This window comes from Amblyomma maculatum, chromosome 1 (assembly GCF_055883805.1).
Source record: "Amblyomma maculatum isolate TAMU_Amacu chromosome 1, ASM5588380v1, whole genome shotgun sequence".
In the NCBI taxonomy this organism is placed as follows: Eukaryota; Metazoa; Arthropoda; class Arachnida; order Ixodida; family Ixodidae; genus Amblyomma; species Amblyomma maculatum.
This window is the reverse complement of record NC_139344.1, coordinates 231,123,637-231,146,358: the sequence shown is the minus strand read 5'-3', so window position 1 is coordinate 231,146,358 and position 22,722 is coordinate 231,123,637. Positions and strand designations below refer to the sequence as shown.

The following is a 22,722-nucleotide window of genomic DNA, read 5'->3' as shown; positions in this document are numbered from 1 at the left end:
ATGTTTTTCGAATAACTTTGCCCAGAAAGCGAAAAGCCTAACAGTCAAGAAAAAATATGTGCGCAGCTTTTCTTTTCTGCTTGCTCTTTAATTGTTGCTATTTATTTTCATATGATAACTAAATCATCTTCAAATTACTTTTGTCGCTTAAATTTATAAGCCGTAGCGCCTTGCTTGGACAGACAGCTACAAGTTAAAAAGCAAGCATGGACAGGGACCCAGTGTGGCGTGGACCCACCGCAGTAACTGCTTTCAAACATATGGGGAGGTGTCTTGTGGGGAGTCTTGAAGTCACCCATATGGGTGCACTGCACGACTCTCGGCGGGCGCGGCTTCCTTCTGCTCGAACATGTAGACGCTTGTTTCACTCCAAACAAAAAGAAAACAACAAACCGAAATACAAGTATAATTTTAGTGCGCCTGACGGATAACTCCGGAACTCCAGGATACAGTGCAAATATCTACGGTTTGATAGCGCGCTTATAATTACACTCAGCTCGGATGTTTCCTACGGAGGGCTCTTTCTGGGACTACAGTACCCAAACGCTTATGCATTCAAAATGGACTTCATGCGCCAGGTTGAAGATTCCAGGTAGAAGGCGTGTTTCACAACATGCTGTGCCACCAGTGTTGTGTTGTGCACAAACTGATGTAGCAACTGCTTCGTGTGAGGAAGAACTGCGTTCGGATAACAGTGCTATCGTCACTCACCGGTTTGTTTCATGAGCTCGACTGCGGCGCAGCAAAGACTATCACTCAGATGTAGGCGGGTCTGCGCAGCAGTATGGGTAAGAGTTGGACTGTTCACTGACTGTCCAAGGACTGTCTGAGCACTAGACAAGAGCTCTTTAAAACAAGACTTCGCTGCCGAAACTGCGGCGTCTTGCTGAGCTCCAGTGTAAACTAACGCCAATGAGCCCTTTTTAGCTCTTGATGAACTACTCTTGCAGAAGCGACAGGATGTAGCAATACCCAAGTTTCTGATGAAGGTCTTTCGTGCGCTTGCAAACAGCAGGCACTGACTGCTCAGTTCGCAGCGCAAGTGCTGGACGCAATGTTCCCCTGTTTACAAGGTTTTGTAGCAAAGTGAAAAGAGCTTTCAGTTTTTTAATTGAAACGTCGGCTGCCTTAGGTTCCGCATGCCAAGTTTCCATTGGTTTGTTTTGAGAAACCAATTCCCTATGCTGGTCGCATGTGAACCACACTTCACAAAGGGCCTTTAAGGAGTAGAGACACTAAACATTTTGACGCGCTTTTTTTTTTTCAGGAACCGCGCGCAAGACAGCAGTGTACGTAAATGACAACACGGAATTCACGTATAGAAACTGAAATTTTTATGGTTACACTTTTTTCGTCGCGAAGATTCGGTTTTGGTTTCAGCTGCCGAGCGACGGTTGTCGTGACATAGAAGCGCCTTGGTCACGTAAGACATAAAAACACTTACAATAATCGCTGCTTAGTATTTTGTCTTCATTATTCAAACTTTTAGGCAGGTTTGCATATGAATTGCTGCGTAATAAAATGACGAAAACAGCGATCATGCTGTATTATATGCGCAACTCACGGGACCTCAATGTGTCAACATTACAACCGCCGTTCAACGGTTGGAACAGAAACTTCGCGGGGGAAAGTTTACTACTTTAAATTATTTACTGCTTTTTTCTTGCGCAATCCGCGTCGGTGTTTGTGTTTAGTAACGTGCTAAGAATCATTCCACAGGCATAATACATAAGAGAAATTTGGTGCCTCAACTCCTTTAGTACTTTCTGGTTACGCTTCTTTCTTCTCCTTTGCCTGCAAAACCCAGGATAAGGGGGCTGTTTATATCCGCGCGAACGTTACATCGTTCACCGCTGTGAAGAAATGCATGATGATGTATAGAAAGTCCCACTCTTAGGAGGAACAAGCGAGTGTGCGGCCGCGAGTCCCTGCTTTCGATATGGCCGCTTTGGTGGTACCTGTACACGGAATACATTCTTTGGAAGTTCGGGAGTGACCACGTTGCCTTCATCGGCATTGTCGTTTTTTTTTTGCGTGTTTTACTTTTATCTTTAGTAGACAGCGCCATCTCTCGAAGGTGTTGATAAATTGTTGATGAGATTGATGAGATGAGGGCAGTGGGTCTAGGGAGATGCGAACAATGGGTGATGGTTTACTGATCGCGTTTCCTTTCAGTTCGTAAGAGGGTTGAAACTCTTTCACGTCGCAGTTCTTGCACCTGAGCCACCAACGCGGTAGTGAATGTCCCCCTGGTATATGTCGCGCTCTGCGCATGCTCTGGGCACCTGCCAGCCGGCTTTACATTGCGTTGAAGAACGTGTACACCCTAGGCTAAAAATATCAGTGTCCTCTGGCGTATGCATGATTGTGAAGCGAGGGCGACTGAAATTTACTTGCTTCTCTTATGCCAAACATTGGTACCGAAGTGTATCTCGAATAAATTTATCTTTCTAGAAGCTTGTTGGCTAATCCTCGAATGCCTACAATAAATGCGGTTGGAATCGTTCTTTAGATGGCACATGTGCATCCACGATGCTGTGATCTCCGCCTGTAAATGTAAGGGAGCTCATGGCACGGGTACGCAAGGTGCACTGAATGAACAGACGGACGAAAATGACTAACACGGGGAAGCAGACATCGAGAAATTGGGCAAGAGGAATTGATATCAGGACTTTTATTTCATTAAAATTACGAAGCATACCATGTACATTACTCCTCAATGCTCAAAACGTTTCAATATGCAAATTATACTACAGTATCAAGCCGCCTTATGGGCGATATATAACGCACGTTTCTAATATCCGAACAAAAACAAAACAATTATAAGTTACTAGGACCACAACACAGCAATCTTGTTTTCGGAACCTGAATAGGTCTGACATCACTTTTAGTTTCGTGTACTGCTGTCAACGCACTCCCGTCGCTCACGTCTCCTCATTCCCTCTCTTTGCTCCAGCCCCCCGATCCACATCCTACCTGTTCCACCCCACCGTAGTGGTGCAGTGGTTAGGGTGCTCGACTACCGTGCCCAAGGATGCGGGACAGAATCCCGACCGCGGCGGCAGCTTTTCGATGGAGGCGAAAATCAAGGCGTTCGTGTGTTGTGCGATGTCAGTGCACGTTAAAGAACTCCAGGTGGTCAAAATTTCCGGGGCCATCCACTACGGTTTCTCTCATAGCATGAGTCCCTTTTGGACGTTAAACGCCATAAACCAAACCGAACCTTACCAATTTCAACAATTCTCGAACTTTTCGAGAGATGGCGCTGGCTGTAAAACGAACAAATAAAGGATGACGCCGACGGCTGGAGTCATCTAGTTCGCATTGCCGGACTACAAGAAAGTGTGTCCCTGTTGCCTCGCGTCGTCTGCCGTCATGCGCGGCCGGGGCGGGCTTACTGGGACTTGAAATTGCGCTGAGTTAGTGTGAAATAATTCTGAGGTCGGGCCTTAAAGTACACATTGTGTTTAGGCAATCAGCCTGGCAAAAATTATGTACCAATCTATACGCGTCACGCGATAAATCAACTGAAATCTTGAACGCTGACTACGGCCTGTCAATGTGGTTGCGCAAGGTGACCCTATACGGGGGGCCCGCATAGCTCTTGAGAGGCGTTTGTTAAGTAATTGCTCCCCACCTACGCATAACGTAAACAGGCCGACCTATCAAAACACCACCGCGACACTCGAAGTCACGAGCCGGCGCCCTGAACCTCGGAACAACACGGTGTTCTGCGCTAGAGCAAACAGGACCTTAGTGACGAGCCTATCTTGCGCGAGCCGTGATAGCCGCCCGAGTAACACCGAGACCCTGAAATGGCTACTTTGCATAAACAAGGGGTCTACGACCCCGAGATAAATACGCCTCTTGTGCGCGTTGCGGGGTCGAAGAAAACACGTGCCGTGAAGAAAACAAGGCGTCACCCTATATCATCGTCGGCCACCGAAGACTACGGGCGATGGGAGAAGCCCCGTGCTTTCTTCCTTCCCGTGGGGACAAGTGTTGACCTTAAGTGTTCTCGTCCAGCGGCAAGAAATTTTGAGCGGATGCCCAAGAGCTGCTTTTGACGCATCGCAATTGCTCGCTTCCCAGCGCACCATGTTTTTATTTACGAACGCTACCAACCACCTCCTCACAGCGGCGTGGCTGCCGCTATCAAAGAGGATTCTTTTGTGGCCAGGAGCGCTGCTCGAGACCACAAGGCTGGCTCACTAACTACCTGGCGTATGAAAAGCGCTCTTCCTGACATGTGGGGAACAGTGGAACTTGGAAAAATCGGACAGAGGCTTCTTGCAGATCAGGGCCGTGGCTACTCAGTGGATTATGCAGGGCTGTGGAAGGTACTTTCTTAGTTCTAAGCAGCGCCGCAGTTGCCGCTGGATGTCGCAGCCGAAGGTTTCTGAAGTTTGCTGGCCGGTCCATGAAAATGTGATAAAAGGGGACGGTTATAGTGTACTCCGTCGACGAGGTGTGGCACAGGTGTCACGGCAAAAATTCTAGGATTTTATTTTTTTGTTTCGGTCTCCAAGGCTTTCCCTTCCCTCTCGACATTGCTATCGTACTGAAAAGTGTAAACCTCTGAACACAAGTAATAGGTCCTCCCTTCCCTTGCGAACCTCATTTGCGTCGCGCCCGATAAAGGCGATATGCTTATTTGTTGCTCACTATGTTATCTAGAAACTGAATGAAAACACCGAACGACAAAGAATGTCAACAGCCGCATCACCTGGAACTCTAACGCAGTTGAAAACGTCAAAAGGCACCTTTTACCTTTGCCCCCAAAGCGTGCACATGTAGACTCGGTGAGGTACGGGTATCTGGATGGAGCCCTCGGACAATCATATATGCCGCCGTATCTCGTCGTCTTTCGTTCTTTTTTTCGCAATAAATGCGTCTACATGCTGTGTTTCCAGTCACGCCATAGGAAAGCGTTAATAAAATTTCAATTATGCACATAAAATGCGATTGATGGTGTGAGATTGTGGATGCAGGGAGTGAAGGAGAGCATTACAGGGCGCCATTAAGCAAGAGTTATAGCATCTAGTTAAAACGCCTTTGTTTTTTTTAGCCAAAGCTCGTACCTCACTGTCGTTTCTTTTTTTATTTCACACTTCCATGAGGTATATCTACGAAAAAAAACTAAAATTATGTATTGCAGTGCTTGTAATTATTTGTCCGTATTTGTGCGTATAATGTTCCGTGCTGCGACGCTAATTTAGAGATAACGCACATATGGCATCTTCCTGTACAGTACACTGTTGCCAGCATCTTATGACCCTTTAGACAACCTCGGCAACTTGTGAACCATGCACTTCATATAATGGTCATAACTGATACTTGTACGTTAGTTTTCAGTTCCTCAGTCACCTTTTTTGGTCATTTCTCTCATCAAATCGTATATTTCATTCGGCATGCGACCGCGTGTTTGAGACTCCTGTTTTGTGCGTATGTGCGCATGCAGAGAATAATAACATAGACATACATTTATGCATGCATGTGTGTATCTCGGCGAAGGGAGACATAGAGGGCGTGGTGCACAGGCTATTAAAGAGCGCCGTGCGAGACTGCGCTCCAACTGCTTTGCATTTGGCTCGCGCCGCAAGGAGCTCCCCGCCACTGACGGTAGCTCTCTTAATCGCTCTCTTCGGGTCCATTAAACGGACCTCAGCAGCAGGGCGTTGCGCAGCCTCCTCAGGCCTCTTCCGCCTCGCGAGGGGGCGCCCGAAGGAACGGGAGCGCGGGCATCGTTCTTGCCGGTCGTGTAGACACGGACCGGGGGTGCCCGTCGTGTCTTGTAAACAGTGGCAGCGCTGCCGGTAGTTTTCACCGCGCTTAATCTTCCTGGCGGAAGCAAGGGGACAGCATGTTGGCAAGATCAACGCGCCACGAGACACGCTCGAGCACGCAAAAAGCAGCAGGAGCGGGGACGAAGAAAAAGGGGAGTGCGGAAAGAAGCGCGGTGCGCGCCCGCAGCCGCGGCGGCCACGTACGTCACCTGTCAGAGCCGCGGGGCTAATACCCGGTCGGACAGCGCAGTCACTGAGTCAGTCAGTCAGTCAGTCGGCGGAGAGAGAGTGCGGCGAACTTGTAGCCTGGTGTCAGCGCCGCGCGACCTCGCGTAGCCAATATTTGCGCCGGTGATGGATGAGCGCGCGAGCGGAGCCGCGAGCACCCGAAATAGAGGTCCGTCATGTGTGGGACCGAGGGAAGAAGCCGCGACCCTGGCAGCCTCGGCGCCGCGAAGTGCAAGCGGCCGAGGGAAGGACAATGTTCCTCAAGGAAAGCATCGGTCAGGGAGAATCGGAAGAGCATACGAGGCGCGGTCGTCATTTGGGACGGCATTCGAGCAGGTACCGAAGCACGAACTGAATATCAGTAAGGTTCGACTAAATACTAATTCTAGTCCTTTGGAAATGTGGCCGCACCTGGACTGTGTCACGCATGTACTTGGAGATGGTATGGGATGCCAGAGAGGAGACAAGCAAGAAAACGCCGAAACGACGAGTGCAAGTGAGCGAGATATAATAACGAATTTTCGTTCGTTAGAAATACTATATATATATATATATATATATATATATATATATATATATATATATATATATATATATATATATATATATAACATAACATAAAAAGACAGCACCGCTACTGCGGCAGTAAGCGTCCCGAATGTTTCGGACAACACCGCCAACACTTTGTCAGGTCGCCAGGCAATCGCCTATGCACGCGACAGGGAGACATAAGTGACGGATATGGCTACCCCCAAGAAAGTACTTGCGCCAGGAGCATAAGCAGCGTTCGAGAGTTTGACTAAAATACCTTGTTATCGTCGAAGCAGCCTCAGGCGCCGTTGGACATTCATACCTTGGTATACATATGAAGTATACAGTAAATAAACCGTACATTCTGATCAACTTATGATAAATGCCATTTATTTTAAATTATATGGGCGATAATTTTATAAACAAGTTTTCTGGCGCAATCTCATCAGCAGTATTACCTCAGTGTTAACTACATAGCGCACATTGATCAGCAGAGTAAAATATGAAATATACAGTATCGCTTAAGCCGCTTGAATAATTTGGTGTACTGTCTTCGTGACCTTTGGTCTTCAGACATTTCCTGGGGCTCCGCGGACATTCATTCTGCGGTCATTTTGCTTTTACAAAATTTTGCTTTTGGGTTCTCGGATAAAATTGGTCCCGTATGTAGAAAGCTCGAAAACAATGACCGCTTCTTCTACTGCACAATCAGCACTGCGCCACGGACTTCAGAATTTTTACAAATCATAGCAGTTCCAGAAATCAGGGGTGAGATTCACAAACATGCGCTCACGCGTTCGTGTGTTGCATGGTGTCATGAACTGTGGATTTTTAATCTCTAGTAGCGATTCGGGCTGTGAGGGGCGCCGTATGGCAGGTGTTTGGATTAACCCTTTCCTTACCGAGGGAAGACAGATAATTTCAAGGAACAAGGGGAAGAGGGGCACGGAGGAGGCTTAACACAATAATTTGCAAATAAATTTAATCACTTCGCTTTATTTTAGCACATCTTGGTGTAGCTGACACAGCTCCATTTTAAAACACAATAATTTGCAAATAAATTTAATCACTTTGCTTTATTTTAGCACATCATGGTGTAGCTGACAGAGCTCCATTTTAAAAGGCCCAAATAAAAATTAATAATATATTACCTGCTTAGGAGGTAAAAAAGTCGGGGAAAAATTTGAGAGACTCGCACAAAATTCACTGGTTATGTTTGGTATTCTGCATACTTTATATCAGAAGATTTGGACAACCCTGCAGTGGCCACAGGATTGGAGGAGGTCAGTTTACATCCCCATTCCAAAGAAAGGCAGTGCCAAAGATTGTTCCAACTACCGCACGATCGCGCTTATTTCGCATGCTAGCAAGGTGATGTTGAAAATCCTCCAAGGTAGGCTGCAGCAGTATGTGGATCGGGAGCTTCCGGACGTGCAAGCTGGGTTTCGCAAGGGCAGAGGAACTAGAGAACAAATTGCCAACCTTCGTTGGATCATGGAAAAAGCAAGAGAGTTCCAGAAACCCATCTACTTCTGCTTTATTGATTATGCGAAAGCGTTTGACTGCGTAGATCACAGCAGATTGTGGCAAGCTCTCCAAGAGATGGGAGTTCCAATTCACCTCATCTGTCTCCTCAGGAACCTGTATGAAGGGCAAGAGGCCAGAGTCAGAACTGGGCATGGTCTTACTGATTGGTTTCCGATTGTGAAAGCAGTGAGGCAAGGCTGCATACTGTCTCCCTGCCTATTTAACCTATATGCAGAGTGCATCATGAGGAAGGCCGGTCTAGACGAGTCTTCAGCTGGAGTGAAGATTGCTGGAAAACGTATCAACAACCTTAGATATGCGGATGATACCACTTTAGTGGCAGAGAGTGAAGTGGAACTCAAGAGACTTCTGATGCGCGTACAAGAAGAAAGTGAGAAGTTTGGGCTTAAACTGAACATTAAAAAGACAAAGATCATGGCGTCTTGCCCTATCAAGTCCTGGAGCATCAATGGACAAGAAGTGGAAGCTGTGACAGATTTTCTCTTCTTAGGCTCCAAGATTACCTCGGAAGGAGACTGCAGCCATGAAATTAGGAGACGCCTGCTTCTGGGAAAGAGAGCAATGGTTAGCCTTGACCGCCTAGTAAAGAGCAGGGACATTACACTGCCAACCATGATCCGTATAACTCGTGCTATGGTCTTTCCAGTTGTGATGTATGGATGCGAGAGTTGGACTGTGAAAAAGGCTGACCGCCGAAGAATTGACGCGTTTGAATTGTGGTGCTGGCGAAGACTCTTGAGAGTTCCTTGGACTGCCAGAAGATCAAATCAATCGATATTGTCGACCATAAACCCTGACTGCTCATTGGAGGGTCAAATTCTAAAGTTAAAGCTCAGCTACTTTGGTCATCTGATGAGAAGAGAGGGGTCGATGGTGAAAGATTTGATGATGGGAAAGGTTGAGGGTCGCCGGAGAAGGGGTAGGCCGCGAACGCGATGGTTAGATGGCATCCTCGAGGCACTGCAGATGAAGTTATGTGATATTAGGAAGATAGTTAGAGACCGGAAAGCGTGGCGTGACATGGTCCATAGGGTCACGAAGAGTCGGACACGACTGAACGACTGAACTGAACTGAACTGATGTTTGGTTAGAAAATAGCAGAATTAAGAATGGGCGTTTTATACGCTACTGTGCCAGAAAAGAGGATTCAAAACCCTTCGGGGGAAACTTCGGAAGCAATTAAAAAAATAATTAATTGCTTACTCAAAGCCATTTGGGCTACTCCGCCGTACCATGCCAAGATAGAGGTTCGGCTGTTTAGGCGAAAACTCGATCTGCTTCACTGCTGGCGGCACGGAATCGTTGAAAACCTGCCTGGTGCCTTCAGAAAAATTCGGAAAGTAGCGATTCTCCTCGGAAAAAAGAAAATGAAGGTCCCAGACAGGCACCTGCAGATAGTCTAGGCTAAGCAGAATGATCATCTCTGTACGTACTAAAATCAGATGAATGGATGTAATCTTCTTGCACAAACTGTAGCTTGCAGTTACGAAGTTAAATACCGATGTTGCGGAAGGATAAGAACGCCGCCGTTGCTGGGCAGGATCAGTGCAAGACGAGGACGCCATTTTAGACGCCATGCATACCGTGTTAGCTGTACATTAGTATATTTTGCGAGAAATTTTGAAAATAGTGCATCATAAAGCTGAGAGAGAAAAAAAAAATTACCGACGATTACGCTACTTTGTAATGCGGAATTTGAGCGCAGCTCATGAACTGTTTCAGGTTTTCGATATTTTGATGTATGCGTTTCGGCTCGGGTGGTGCACATATCGAGATCCGCCGCCACCGATCCGGCGTTCTGATTGCCGCCGCACAGGGATGGCATTGGAGGAGGAGCGAAGAGAGCAATTAAGTTATCGGGAGGTCGCGGGAGGCAGCGCGTGGGCCCATGGGAACGTTGCGCGGCGAAGAGATAGCAGCGACTGACTGATGCCACTGACGCCGCTAGCGACTCAAGTCAACATGGCTGTGGGTTTCGGCTTGGGATGTATACGCACCGTGATCCCCTGATGCCGGCGCTTCAGCAACCAGAGAACACCGTCGCCGCCACGCAGGAAGAGGAGGGGGGGGGGGGTACACGCAGCGGGGAACAGTGGCGGGCAGAAGCGTGCTCGGCCCCTGCTGCGGAGCTGGTTACGAGGGACAACGACACGATACGCAGGAACGGGCGCCAAACAGCTGCTCTCTAAAACGAATCTTTAGTTGAAATACAGTGTTTTAGCTATGTACTGAAAGGTGCTTCTTGTTCAGAAGCTGCCCGGATCACTCGGAATGATTCATTTAACGCTATTGTTCAATTTGAACATTTGGATTGTCGCTATAAGGAAATACTTAATTTAGATGGTTCCTTACCGTGCGCCGACATCGCACAGCATCCGAATGGTTTTGTATTTGGGCTTCACCAAAATACGATCGCTGCGACCGGGATAAAACCCATTTACCATTTATTTGCCTCTCGAACTGAAAAAAAAAACAAAAAAAAAAAGGAGAGGGAGCCCGGACAAGCAAAAGCTTTGCCAGGCTTAAAACCAATTAAAAATAAATAAAAGGGAGCAGAAGCTCGAAATAAAAAGAAATAAAAAATCCAGACCTTTGGACACACAACACAGCCAAATGCCAAAGCATCTGTTGCATCGTTTGACCTATCTCGTGAATCGCTGCCTCGCTGGCTTGTCGTGATCATCCAAAGACTGAATGCCGACACATGCACGAACCGACGTTTAGTACGGACACACGAAACTGTTTGTGAATCTCGATCCCGGTCAACGAACAAGTGCGAAATCTTCAAAGCAGCGCACATAGTTTCTCATTTGCTCCCGTGGAATCGGCGCATATGCGTTTCCACAGTGCTTGCAAGTTTCCGGACTCGCAGCACCCACTCAGTGCTCACGATGGGGGCGTGCCAATCAAGAGGTTCCTTGGTGGACTTCAAGGAACTTGCATCTGAGGGCTTTCAGATTTACGCGACAACGGGTTCGTTCGGCAAAAAAGCCGTCGCTGTCATCGTCTCCCAAAATTGAGATATCGAGTAAAAAAAAAAAAAAAAAGAAAAAGTCTGAAAGCATGTCCGAAACACAAAATAAACACGTGGTTTGGCACCAAAGGGGTGACACAACCGTTTTTTTTCTTTTTGCGGCGTTCAGGGTGACGTCATACCACTTCGCTTCCCATTTAGCATCCATCTTAGTTAGGTTAGAGGTTAATTTGCGATAGGAATTCTAACCGATGACGCATATACATCCGATTGTATACCATTAATTTAAACGCAGGTGTCCACCGATAAGGGAGACAGATACTGCGTCTTCCTTTCCCCGAGAACCAAATTAAAATATATTTAAAAAAATGCTCGGAATGAAAAGTTGGTGAAGGCGCTATCGCACCTACCCTTAGAGCGAAGCTTGAGCGCCTCTATAATCGCCTTGGCACTGCGGTTCTGTTTACAAAGTTTTCGGACAACCCTGCATGCTGGCTTTTACGGCGCCGGCATCGTGGAAGGTATACCCTGCCCCACCTCTAGCATTTTAGTAATTGCTTGAAAGCGCGACGCGGTGCGCTTCTACGCACGTCAACGAGAGCAGCCGAACGGCAGCTGTTGCTTCGTGCGGAGTGGAAAGGTGCGGAGGAAAGCCACAGCAGGTATTCGGAAGGGACGCGGTCCCGTACACAAACTCTGAGCAGCGTGACTCGCACGAATACGCGGACCGGAGTCGCTTCAAAAGCGCAGCGCGCCTAAAAATACGCGCAGTTGGAACCGAATCCTTCTACCCCGTTCCGCAGTCCGCGAACCTTATGCCGGTTCGGGGCGCGTGCTTGGCGAGCGCAGGATGCCCTGGGCGCTCGCGTGCATGCGGCGTATGTATGGAGGGATGCGTGTTCTCCCGTCATGTGAGAGCTCAGGACGTGCTTTGGGACCACGCTGAGACCACGTGGGACCACGTGGTGATGGGCCTTCAATGCGGTAGTTCTTTTCCTGACACGAAATTGCAAGAAAACAGAAAGTATTGAAAGAAGTGACACTTTAACTGATCTAAACTATTTGCCGTGTACTCCTGACGCTCTCCATTAACTTTGGGACGTTAACCACAGCTAAACCAAACCAACCAAACAAAGGATTTTCTTGTCGAATGTCGAGCATGGAACAGCTATCGGCGGTAATAAGTTGCGCAGTTGTTACATGGATGCTTTATTTTACGCAAGCAGTGTATAAAAATTACGAGGGACACACAAGCTCCGCTTTCAAGGGTATGACGCGATAGCGCAGGCTACCACCCCACATATAAAGCCTCGCTTTAACCGTATGAATGTGCCTGTGTAGTCTGTAGGGGTAACGCGAAATCAAATGTCCTGGCAGGTTGATTCTGATATCGCCCTTTAATATGAAAGGAAAGGCCCGAGTTGGCAGCTCCTGCCAAATGCAACGTCAGGCAACCCTGCGGCCAGTAAATGCGCGGCCGTGTCAGCTGCCAGCGCCATATGCTCGCGATTTTTCGCTCACAACGTCAACACCGACACCCGAGTTTCGGCGAACGGGGCCTTTAACGCGACAGCGTTAAAGCGTCAAGGCCCATAACCACGTGACATTACGTAAGAAGTAACGTTAGCTAATCAGCAAAGATGTGATGCTCAAATGTGGCTACACAAATTCAGCAGGAGATAAATCACCAAGGAATAAGCCGATTAACCTGTGTTCGGGAAGTGCAACTTTAAACCATTCCTTGCCACATTAACACAAGAGGCGAGTTGGAAACAAAGGCTGTCGCTATTCATGAGATATTCGAAGCCTTTTACTTACCGATCTTCTTTATGCCTTGAACTTGTTTTTGTTCTTCGTTCACATTGATTGCTTCTACAAGTTCAGAGGACACGCAAAGAGAGGGCACCGGTCAGGAATAAGGGTCCGTGATAACACTGTAAAAAAAAAAAAAACAAACAAAAACAAAAGAAAAAAAAAACAAAACCACGATCACCGTTTGGTCGAACGGCGCTTTACAGCCACATTCAAATAAAGGTTACTTGTGTGGCTTCAGCTGGACGTAAAGATTTTTCTGGTCTCAAAATATGCTGCCGTCAGCGATATACAAGAGGTGAAATAAGTCCCAACTCTCTTTGCTGTCGATTTATCTGAGCGGCGCAGTTCCAACTTTCACCGAACCTGGTAACGAACGAGTTGAAGTTGTTCGGCCTTCCGAGCTCCGCAGTCCGCACAGAAAGCGAAACAGAATCCCTCCCCCTCATTGGGAGCGCCACTGTCCGTGCTTTTAAGAGGAGCTCTCGAAACCCATCAGCCAACTAACCAATAAAAGATGCAAGAAGAAAAGAAAACGTATCAAGAAGGCCGTAATTAAGTAAGAAAAAGAGCGGACAGCAAAAAGGAAGTCGTTGCACTAGGTGCTGAGCGGTAACTCTTCGTCTGCGCCGACCCGCCCTTCTATTCTTCAGCTTCAGACGCTGCTCTAATTGGGGACACCTGTTCACACCTCGCCGGAGCCCGCTGATCTACTGCTAGTGCCCGAGTAGCTTATTAAAAACGCAACCGCAACCCCGCCCTCAACTTTTGGGCTTGATACTTTTTCGGGCAACGACTCACTCGGCGAAGGCAAAACAAAAGGGCGGAACGCGAAGGGAGCCCCAATGAAACTTTATTAGCTCGTCGGCCGTTGTGTTGTTCTTTACCGGCCTGGCTCTCTCACGGAGCAGGCATGTGTGTGCGCGTGTGTGCGGCGCTCTGAGAGCTAGCGCACCTCACTCCCTCCGCTAATGCTTCCTTCTCCCGTACCTTTTATCTTTCTCGGTTTTGCCATTGTCGATGGCTCTGTTCGCTTTTATACGGGTCCGCAACAACCACGTCGCCGCGCATCGCTTTCCCTCGCCGCCGCTGCGCCCTCATCCGGAGCCCCTCCGGTTCGAAGAAGGTGGGAAGGGTCTCCATTTGCAAAGGTGCTGATGCGGCCCTTTTCGCCTCTTTCTCGGGTTCAACTCACGTTCACCAGAGGGAGACCTGGGCCTTTCTCCCGTCCTCTCTTCGTCGAGGTGGTCGCTTCCATGCACGCTTAGCTCCTTCACTTCACCCCTCTATTTTTTCTCGCCGTCCGCGCCGACTCCGCTCTCCATCGTGCTCCTCGACCGATGGGTGCCGCGGTCGCGCGGGCCCGCTCTGCCAGCGGGCGCCGCTGCCGCCTTCGCATACATTGCACTCGCGCCGGCAGCAGCCGCACTTTGAGTTCGACACTCGGAGAACCCGCTTAACGAACGGAACATCAACTTGGCGCGCGTAAGGCAGAGAGGAAAAACTCGCGCTTTGCTTCCGACCTTCCCTTCAAATTGTCTTCATCAGGCAGGGCAACTTGGCTTCGTTGCGCTCGTCGCTTTATATCTGGTGCACGTCAGCAGTGAAGGCACTAGTGTTAGTTCTTTTTGCAGACAGCTGTTGAGAGGAGTGCGATCGTCGTAGTACGTCGTAACGAAAAAAAAATATATATATTTCCCTTGCTCACCTTCTTACTACAGGGGTACGCTGGTATGCTAGGCGGCTAGTATGGGCTGCTGGATTGTGTTCTCTGTCGTTATGTGATTCAAGTAAACCCAACATATGTGAACTTTTGCGTGAGCGTTCTTACGAAGCAAAAGAAAAACCGAGGGGGGGGGGGGGGGGGCAGTTACTGCTGCCAGCTATTAGGTGCGATTATTTCATGTCCCTAGGACTGCAATGTCTGAGAAGCCAACTTGTCGCAATAGCGTAGAGCTGAGCGTCTAAGCCCAAAACATGCAGACTTCAACTTAATATATAACAGCCGATGTTTGTGGAACAAGCCCCTTTTATTGCGTCGCGGTATATGTCTGAAAACATGCATCGAAGAGCGACCGCTGTTGGTGCCTTAGAGCAATTTGGCGCTGCGCTGGTAAATTCACAGCACGTTGAGACAAACAAGAAACAACGTTGAGCGTAGGAGCGTTCTAGACGACGTTCCCTCAAACGAAGAAGGGTCACGCTTAGTAGGAAGCTACAACGGAAGTACGTTAAATAAACAAAACGGAACATGAAATGCCCGAACAGAGCGCGGTGCGTAAACACTGGCCCGGCTGGGTGCCGAAGAAATGGCCGCGTTCCTAGCGTGCCCAGTTAATGCTGAGCATGGCGACTACTGGCTGGGGAACTCGCTCCTCCCGGCCAGGCGACTCAACGGGTGCACACAGACGCAGCCGCAGACCGGTCGCTCGTAGTCTCGCGAGGAAGACTCCGCCACCTCAGCAGATTAGAGACCACCAACCAGTTCGAGCGAAAAGGCGCCTACACGTCCACGCTCCTTTTGCCACGACAAAGGTTTCAGATTCCTGGCAAATTCTTCCCACTTCTTTGTCGCAGGTTGCGCACTTAGGCGTGAAAAAATAAAAATAAAAAAGCGAGCATCGAGGGGTTTGCACGCTGCCACAGTAAACATGCAAATGAGATGCCCTGGCCGGTGGCGAGTCTGTGTGAATCTCGGAATGGTATTCCAGGCTATCGACAGAGCTATGGAAGAATGCAATATAATAATGACGAAGTAAAGCTGCGGGTTATGCTCGAATATATATCCCAGTACTTTGTACTGATGTCAAAAGGAAATTGAGTACCGTAGACAGTGGAACCAGTTGGTGAACGGTAATTTCGTGGGAAACTCTGAGCAAAACAGACAGGCCTAAGGAGAAAGGTAAAAATATTAACGAGTGCGAAAAAATATACTGACGGAAAACTAAATTTACCCAAGGAAGTAAAAGCTCAGGTGAATAGATATCGGCGAACAACACGTGTAAAAAGAAGCAACGCCTCAATCAGTATGATTAGTATAAAATCATCAAAATAAACTACAGAAAGAGGCCATTGCAGCTATGCATTATAACCGAAAGCCAGAAACAAAAATAAAGCACAATACAAAAAAAAAAAAACAAAAGCAAAAACGGAACACCACCATTTTTTTTTTTTTTTTTTTGATGGCCGGCCTGCAATTACGAGCTCCACGGGCGTGCCTGCTGCACACAACTCTCGCGTACTGCAGGTGCGCGATGGAAGGAATTAATTGCAGTGAGCATCGACATCGAGATGTTCGCACCCCGCATGTGCGAAAAGCATAGCGTGCTTTTTTCTTGCACTGAAGGGGCTGCATGCAAAAAAGAAAACAGGAAAAAAAAGCGCACTGTCCCTCTGTGAGCAAATGTAAGATCTTGACAAAAATCTGAACGAAACGACGAGAAAAATAATCGAAGCCCAAAAAATTTACAAAATGCCGAAAGAAGATGCGTACGCACCGCCTCAATAGTACTGCCTAAGAAGCTGCTTTTAACAAATAGAAAAAACAAACAAGCGAGGTCAATCACACGTCGCCATTGCCACGTGCAGAGTTCTTCTCATTATTGTAATTTTTGTGCGTTTTCACTTGAATCTATTCACCACGGTAGATACGCAGTGACAATGCGGCAGTAGCTTAACGCGCTGTCTGTGTACCTCTTTCACGTTCGCGCCTTTGCGAAGTACGATAAAGTTTACAAACCAAGTCACATCAGGGGCTGTATCGTGTTCTACTTTCGAGATCATTCGCGTTACGTGCAGTGCACGAATAAACACGCAGTTAGCAAGAACACACTCAAAAATAGGAGGTGGAAGAGACACCTACACCACATATGCATGTGGCCGTGCATTCGGAGTTCACCGGCGGCGTGATTGTCTCCTTTTCTGCTTTCTATGAAATGATCGTCTACATAAACGGATAAAGAAGAAAATTTCCGCTCCAATAAACCCAACAGATAAACAACAACAACACCACCACCACCAACAACAACAAAAATAAATTTTTGTATGCTTTCTTTACTGAGAGTGAGTGTTGGCTTTTTTCTTAAGTTTATTAGTTTCTGGCGTTCGCTGTCACCAGTGGCGTATGGGTACCCATTTAGAAGGAGCTGGGATCCTGAATTTCAGAGTGATGTCGCTAGTGATCTTCTATTTTTTTATGGCTTTAGCTTACCAAGCCAATGTCTTCAACAATTTGATATCTGCTATTTCAGAGCACTGCAATCTATAAATATAACTTCACTTCGGTCTGCACTTATATATTTTTGCCCCGGGCTGTTCAATAACGAGACTGATCATATGTACTTTTTCTCTAATTTACTTTCTTTTGAACTATATTTATTGTAGGGTAAGGGCAATTTTGCAAGTAGGCAAATGGACACCATCCTTAGGGGCAGGCATGTAGCCCACATGCGTGTGCTTGTTTTTATAATCTAAAAACGAAACCTTCCATTCACGTGCTTGTGACATGAAGTTTTTTGAGGCATATTCAAAAACAAACAAACAAGTGTTCTTTTACAAGTAAAAGAAAAAACAAAAACAAAAATAAAAAGCGTTTCGTTAACAAGGTTCTCCCTTACCTGCGGCGGAGAATGGGATGCAGCTACCAAACGCACACCCGTCATGCAGCGAAGCAAACTTCGACGAACACGACTAAGCGATTTCAGTTTCATTTTCCGTCTCTGCTGTCGCAACGCATGTCACCAATACTTGAAAAAGCGTATGCTGCTGGTCTATGGCAGGAGTAAAAGGCGCTGTCATTAGCAACCAAAAGAACACAGATGAGCATTTTTTTCTTACTTGTACGACTGGCGCAGTGTTCGTTCAGAGCTCGTAACGTAGCAAAGCTTGCCGTCATTACTGGGCCAGCGCAATTGTTGCTTCGTAATGCGATGCCTGGAAGATTCATACTCTCAACATCTCAGCTTTGGATACGAAAACATGTACGTGGCTGAAAGAAACTACCCATTCTTTTTTTTTTTTTTGTGAGGCGCGAGGCCTTTCTGGAAACGTGAGAGTTGCAGCAGAGGCCTAAGAACCGCGCACAATAAAGAAAAAATAATAATAACAATAAATAAAAGCAGCAGAAGCCTTCAAAACGAACGAGGAGTAGGCGCTGTTGGCCCCTTTTTTGTGAATTATTTCTTTTTGTAGAAACAGAATTGTACAAAAGGCGAGAGCACCAGCACACCGAGTTCGTTCGTTAAAAGGTTTTACAGAATACTGATCACAGTCAGGAAAGACGCAACGGGCGTGTGAGGGTCGTCATGTGTCAACACAGGGCACTCCCTCTGTATCTTTGTTTTATTTTTACCTTCGCAGTAACTAAAGCGCAGCGCAGTGGAAGGTGCGAAGGGTTGTTGGCAAATATAAAAGGAAAAGAAGGAGAAAAAGGAATTGAAGGACAAAGTTTAAATAGGAACGTGGAGCCGGGTTAACGCTTGGTAAAAAGCCCCGAGAGGAACACTTGAAGGCGCGATTCGGCTGAGTGTGACCCCCCCCCCCCCCCCCCTTCCCCCAGTCCTCCCGCCCTCGAGATAGAAAATACATATAAAAGGAAAAAAGTAGCAGGAGGTGACAAGTGGCAAGACGGAAAAAAAAAAAAAAAGAGACTGAAACAAGGGCTCGACCCGAGGCAATAAAAAAAGTAGGGAGTGAAAAAAAGAAGAAAAAAGGGTGTCGTAAAACAAAAGCACGCGAAGAGAAACTGAAAGGTCGGAAAAGCCGAGCACGTTTCTCTTTGGCGGGGGCCATGTGAGCCGGAAGTAAAACGAAGAATTATGTATAAGGAGACCGGAAGTGGGAGAAGCCAACTAACCAACTGTCGTCTGATTCGGAGCGCGGCGCCTGCTGGCCGGCCTGTTTGCCTTCCGCCCTCCGCTCCCTCGGCGGCGGCCGCTGGAAAACGCGCTGCCGGGAATGCGCCCGTCGCCGTGTGCGCGCGTATTGACAGATGCTCTCTCGCCGGCAGTGTGTTTCGCTCCTGCGACTTTGTTCCGCAAACAGTACCCGGGCAACCAAAAATGGAAGGTGCCAAGGGCCTCTCATCGGCTTGGCCCCGAAAACAAACATCGCCAGAGAGAGCGAGCACTCGCTGCTGCTCCGCTGCTGGCGTCCTTACTTTCTGTGTACACAACTCTCTTCTCCTCGATCTTGACATTTTTTCGTGCCACCTTCCTGCCTTTTTCTTTTTTTTTTCAGCGAAGTTCACCAGGTGCTCAGAGTAGGTGCGTCTGCGACACTAACACTGAGAATGCGTCGAGGATATTTCTACGAAGGTAACGAGAAACTAAACAATTTTTGTGTTATTGAATGCGACCATCTGGTTTTTCAGGCGGCTTTAAACGGGTGAATAGACAGGCCGTCAAAAGAACAGAGCGATATTGAGGGCAGTGACTTTCTCTGAAGGTAACACAAATACCAATGTGTTCTTATTCTATTTTAACCTGAAAACTTGCCATTACAAGTTCAATGAGATGTCAGTGCTCGTTTAAAAACCCTAGGTATTTGAAGTGAATCCAGAGCCACTCGCAATGGAAACTTTTTTTGTGTGTGTCCTTTCCCTCCCACCTAACCGTACCGCAATGCTCTGGTGTTCCCTGAGAGTATGACAATTGCAAGGAATGTTTAGTTCGAAAGCACTATTTAACACGGTCAAACCAAACTACAAATCTCGTGTGAAGCCTCTACCGAGCTCAGAGGAGAAAAAAAGTCGGCCGGAGAGGTGCGGACTCGAACCCAGGATATTCACGTGGGAAGCCAGCACGGGGGACTTTCGTCGTCGCACCCGATCACCCAGTGTCTTTTACTACTCTCCCGCGCTGTGCACCACTGCATGTCGTCGTCTTCACCAAGTTCTATCCTTGAGCAATGGATCCAAACCCACCGCTATCGCATTGCGCTTTCAAGCACGGCGGTTTAAAAGTGAGAGACGGTTTGGCTGATGGATCTGGCCCACCCCGAAATTTGAGTGCCCTAACCCTCAAAATTATGCCGGAAAGCTTTGAAAGGCAGATGAAGAGATTTCAGATTTCGACAACATTAAAGAAGACGAATGTAGGAAAATTAATTGGAGACAACGAATGCGAAGTCGTTTTGTGCTAGCATTTGAATTGCCGATGCAATCCCCGAATAAAACAACGTAGGTGTTCAGACTTCTTCGCAATGCACCTCACCGGGCAGGGACCACAACAAGGACGTCACGCATGGCGGCCCTGCTTTTCAAGCAAAAAAACTGTCGCTTGACGGGACAAAACCAAGGTCCTTGAATGTATAGCTTATGGTGAGTTGTTGAGAAGCAACGAATGACGCATGACAGCATGCGGGCGAGGCAAGAGGAAATATGAAAATTCGGCAACAGTGACGTCATTACGAGTTTTTTTTTTGCACTACTTCGGCGCATTGAGGAGAAGACTTAACTTTTAATCTATGAAGCAGATTGTGCTATCGCAGCTACTGCATGTTTCAAACGCATTACACACCTCAAACACCAGCAATGCTAAACCTCGACAAAGCCAAACATTGGAGGCAAAATAACACGTGGTGCTTGTGTAAAGAGTCTCCTTCTAAGCCTTTTGGTTTAATTTCTCGGCTAGAGCCGCAGAGTATGGATGTTTTTTGAGCTTTAAGAAAACTGCCACACAAACACACAAAAAAAGCTCCGAAAACCGTAAGCAGAGACGTCACTGACTCCCCACCCTGCGCTTTAGGGCGTAAATCGCTGCACCTTGCGACACTGGAACAGTTAATACAGATAAGGAACTGCATTCTAGCTTTACGTGGAACGTCAAAATCAACAAAAAAAAATGTTGAAGAGGTTGTCTTGCTGTCGTGAGCGTAGCCAGTCACTATCTACCGCCGTGTCCATTTTTTGTTCTCTCAAAAGGTCGCGGATTAGAAAAAAAAAAAAAGAGAAAAGAACCGACAGCTCCATTCAGTAACCGCGTGTGTATACACGCTGATCGGCGTCAATTACTGGCTGCTCCCGACTCGCAGCGAGCGGCGACAGAGCCGTCGGCAGCCTGCAGTCTGCGGCCGCGCCTTGGCCAGGGAGCGCAGTCGTGATGGATCTGCGAGGCCGACAGACGAGTTAATTGGTTGGTTCTTGCCAAATATCTCTCGCTCCCTCCCTTCTCCCGCCGCTGGGGCGAGCACCGAGGACGAGCAGTGGGCCCTCCGCGTGCGCGGCACACACTTGGTTGGGCGTAGTTTTCTTGCCGGCTTTTACGTGTAGATATTTATAAGGCGGCTGCGCGCTTCTGGCGTCTTTACGGCCTATTTTCCGCTCTGTACACCTCTCCCGCAGAGACTTGAATAGATTCGGCGCCTTTTTGCTTCCAGGGTGTGTTCTTTATTTCCCCCTCGATTCCTTTTATTTTTATCCACTTTTGGTGATACGCCGAAAGATTGAGAGTGAATATTCCTGGAAAACAACAAACAGCGGAGGCATTGGTAGGCGGGTACGAAGAGTTGCGGGGGGAGCTGCGCCGCCGGCCGCGGAGCCGGCGATCCGGAGCAGCGCTGTTTCGTCGGTCAGACGACGCAGCCCCGCTCTTCCGCTTCACCTGACGTTTATCCTTGTTGTCGAGTTCATCACCATCATTCTTCCTCGCTGTGCCGCGAGAATTACGCTCACCCCCCGGTACGCGAGGAAACGACCAAGCAAACGGAGCAACCCAAGAAAATAAGCCCAACAGCCGGAGGGGGGTCGAGTGAAGTGCGATGGACGCGCTCCTCAAGTGTGCACCGGAAACTTTTTTTGACGCCACCGCCGCCGCTGCTCGCTTTCTTTACGCCTCCCCTTATTTTGCACGCTCTGCGGGCTCTCCTGTGGCATGCATTTGCGTTTTGATCTTTCCTGATCCCTTCGATCAAATGCCGCAGCGACCCGAGCATCACTTAGTAGGGTAATTTTTGTTCTTTGCCCTTTCAATCTGGGTCTTGGAGGCGCTATTTTAAAACGTACATTGTAACTGTCTGGCTGCACTTCTGATCACGCGCTAGAGTCAATGTTTCAGAAGGCACACCTTTTTTTTTTTTTTTAATACTGGTCTCTTGCAATGCAAGACGCTATCGCACTCACATTGTACCATATCTCCAAATACTGAACGTGTAAAGCAAACTTTTTTGCCCTTTTTTTTTTTTTCGAACAAGCTTCCGAGTTTGTTTTGTTATTGTAATGCCACTAAATGCTTTGCTAAACGGCTTTATTTGAGCTTGTGCGCATTACCAGGTGCTTCACCATATCCAGGAGGCGTAGAAGCCACATCTGAATACGGAAGTTTTGACGATCGCAGTAGGTTCTGCATGATTTGTTGTTGATCTACGAGCGCAAGCTTCCAAGGTAGACTTCGGAAACCTCCGAATCAATAAATAAGCCTCAGCAGTAAGAGATTGTGGAGATAACACCGGGCAGCAAGGCGGTTCGCACGCCGCTGGTTTGTGTCTTGAACACAATGAAAGTGACGGATGTTTGACCATGCATCTATTTTCATTGTTTTATGTTGCTGTTGTATTATCTTCGGAATGGCGCGTGCTATACGAAAGAAGATGGAGGCAATAATTTGACGAGGTAGAATTTGGTGGGAAGACGAAATATTGTGTGCGTCGCGTCTGGAGAGAGGTTGCTGCCTCGTCTACTCTGTTTACTTAGCTTTTGTAGGCACGAGAAACAGAAAGTACTTAAAGTTGGATATCAGCAACCTCCAAATTATTGATAATGCAATGTCGTTAATTTTTGGGAGAATTAAGAGGCAATGTAATTTAATTGCATTCACGCCACACATAGGAGGGCAATTAGTGATGTAA

General features: G+C 47.6%; 1 protein-coding gene across 10 annotated transcripts in view; it reads right to left on the bottom strand.

The window, feature by feature from the left end:
* The window catches only part of LOC146205877 (uncharacterized), a 153,042-nt gene that overhangs the window by 74,418 nt on the left and 55,902 nt on the right, over positions 1-22,722 (bottom strand). For 4 of the 10 annotated variants that reach the window (XR_014704270.1, XR_014704272.1, XR_014704269.1 and 1 more), the window contains exon 3: positions 12,886-13,001. The exons of the other annotated variants lie outside the window; for them this stretch is intronic. The gene's annotated coding sequence lies outside the window, so the exon portion shown is untranslated. The remainder of the gene's footprint in view (positions 1-12,885; positions 13,002-22,722) is intronic. 10 annotated transcript variants of the gene reach the window in all.